This window comes from Otolemur garnettii, unplaced genomic scaffold, assembly GCF_000181295.1.
Source record: "Otolemur garnettii isolate 467f Iridium unplaced genomic scaffold, OtoGar3 scaffold00004, whole genome shotgun sequence".
Lineage (NCBI taxonomy): Eukaryota > Metazoa > Chordata > Mammalia > Primates > Galagidae > Otolemur > Otolemur garnettii.
Genome location: NW_003852399.1, coordinates 46,494,122 through 46,497,014, shown reverse-complemented (window position 1 = coordinate 46,497,014; position 2,893 = coordinate 46,494,122). Strand labels below are relative to the sequence as shown.

The 2,893-nt window shown below is 43.3% G+C and overlaps 1 non-coding gene across 1 annotated transcript; it reads right to left on the bottom strand.

The window, feature by feature from the left end:
- Window positions 1-2,552: 2,552 nt before the first annotated feature.
- On the bottom strand, window positions 2,553-2,659 carry LOC111728044. Its single transcript, XR_002775458.1, has one exon. It is a non-coding gene; the product is annotated as a U6 spliceosomal RNA (small nuclear RNA).
- Between the last annotated feature and the right edge of the window lie 234 nt (window positions 2,660-2,893).

The following is a 2,893-nucleotide window of genomic DNA, read 5'->3' as shown; positions in this document are numbered from 1 at the left end:
ATAATAAAGAGGAAACAATTCTAAACATGGTAGATATTAATCCAATTATATCGCTAATCACTTGAAATGTGAATGATCTAAATTTGCCACTTAACGAATGAGATTAAGAGAAAGCAATAAAAAGATTGAGGTAAATTAAAATAAAAATAACAAGACACAACAGTATGTTGTCTTAAGAAATGCACTATAGTCCAAGATGGTGGAGGGAAGAGAAGGGGGATGGGAGGTGAGGGGGAGATTCGATGGAAGGAGGATAAACGGTGGGACCATTCCTATGCTTCACATTGCAAGGGTATGTGTTGAATCTATTAAATATAGAGTATAAGTGTCTTAACATAATCAAGTAAATGAGGTGAAGGCTATATTAACTAGTTTGATGTAAACATTCCTAATTATATATAAAATCAGCACATTGTACCCCATAAAGTCATCAATGTATACATGAAAAAAAAAAAAAAAAACAACGCACTTTCAATCTAAAGAACAGATACGTGGCAGGTGCTTACAGAGCTGCAGTGCCAGAGCTCACAACTGAGCTGGACTGCAAGGGCTGCACCTGGTTTTATGGGCTGAGAAGAAACCCAAGGTAATTGTAGCAGTGAATACTGCAGATGGAAACCAGGGGTCTAGGCAGTCTCTGAAGGTGGAGGATGTCAGCCCTCCTGCTGGGCAGCAGGCCACTGACCCTGCATCCTGTCCTGTGCCCACCACACCTGATCCTGTGGGGGTCGATACCAGAGACAAGAATGCCACAAAAGCTGAGGCTGATGAAGCGGAGTCTGGGGCTAGCCAAGGCTTTGGCACTGGATAGCTCCTGGGAGGGGCAGCGGCCGGGCTCCCACTGGCTGTGTGGCACTGTGTTATGGTGAATGACTGGCTGCAGCAGAGCAAGCTGAAGGCACCTCCTGGGTCACGGAGTTTGCAGATGACAAGACTCAGTGGTGTGTGTGGAGAAGCTGAGGCTTCTCTGGTTGTTTTGCAGTGTGTTCCACCAGGCCACCTACAACAGCAGCCCATGTACTGCAAAGCCATCCACTGAGTCCTGCAAGTGGCCACCAGTGGCTCCAGGAAGTTACTGCCTCTGTGCCATGAAAGCAGGAAGAGTGGCACTGCAGAGGCCCTGAAGCTGCAGGACAAGCTAGTAATTAAAGGACCCTCCAGGGGATTCAGGGCCGGCCCCACAGGCCTAGAGACACAAGAAGGGAAGGATCACTACAAGGGAGTGTACACAGAATGTGGACTGAACCAGGGGTAGCTGCCTATGCACCATCCCGCCAGTCAAAACGCTCAGAAAGAACAAAAGAGAACCCCAAGGGCAAGATTATTGATAAACTCACAAGAAAGCTGCTGGTGTATAAGGTGTGGCAGAACTACCAGAATTTCAGACATTTGCACCTCTTGTGGGAACCTCAGTGTCATCCTGGAACACTACCCCTTCATGGAGGGATGTGCCACACCAGCAGGAACTGCCTCCTGGAGTGTGCCGATCAACACTGTGACAGTGGCTGTCAGTCCCACTGCGCCATCATCTCTGGGGGTCATGAGGTGCTCGTGTGTAGGAACTAATGCTGCAGGTATTTTTTGTGGAGTGTGTGGACCTCTTGGTGGGCCTGGGGGCTGTCCAGGCAGCCATTAAGGACGACACCTGGGACTTGCTACAAGTGCAGGTGCATTCTGGCTGCTGTGGCAGTGGAATGACAGGCGGGCAAAGCTGCGGGTGTTTTTCACCAATAACCACAAGCAGGAATTTGACCCTCTGAGGGTTTACCTGCCTGCATCAGCTGAGAAGCAGCAGCCTATCTGGGTGCTTGCTGTCTTTCTCTGAAAGAATTGCTCCAGGCTCTTGGTGCTGAATGACCCAGGAGTTCGGTGGATTGTGGCATTTCCTGGGAAGTATGGAAGATATGGTGTGACACCAGGGGAAGGTCATGTATGTTGGAGACATCTGCATTATCACACAGGAGTGGACCCATTTGATTTGCCAATAACAGAGTACACATTCTTTTAAAGCTCAAATGGTACAATTAACAAGATGAATCACATATTGGATGAAAAACCACTTGGACAAATGTAAAAGAATACAAAGTATGTTCTTGGACCAGAAAGCAATTAAACTACAAATTAATAAAGGAACTACAAATTAAGCAATTAAACTACAAATTAATAATGGAAATATAGATGGGAAATCCCCAAATATTTGGCAATAAAATGACACACTTATAAATAACTCAGAGATCAAGGAAGTCTTAAGAGAAATTAGAAATCATTTCAAAGTGAGCAATGAAAAAAATACAACTTATTAAAATGTGTGAAATATAGCAACAGCAGCCTTTAGAGGGGACTGTATAGCATTGCATGAATTCATTAGAAAAGATAAAATGATCTAAAATCAAAACCTAAACTGCCACTATAGAAAAGTAGAGCAATGTAAGCCTAAAGTAGGTAGAAAAAAATGAATGGAGCAAAAAATCAATAAAATTGCGAAGAGAAAACAATGGGAAGAACAACCAAATCAAAATCACCTAGCAGATTGGGAGCAGCCTGGGAGCCACAAAAATATGGAACGCTTCGTGAATTTGGGTGCCATCTTTATGCAGGAGTCATGCAAATCTTCTCTATAGCATTCTAATTTTCAAATATGTGCTGTCAATGCAAGCACAATACTGGCTTTTATATTAATAATTTTTAATTGTCTCTTAAATTATGTGCAAAATTAAGAATGGAATTGAAAACCTTTTTTTATAACAATACTAGCTTTTGTAATGGCTCATTTATTGAGTTTTCATTTCTTCACCGGGCTTTGATGTACCAACTAGTATCTTTTCATTTCACCCTGAAAGATTCCCTTTACCATTTTTTAGGGACCAAGTTCGATTTTTGTTTACCTCAGATT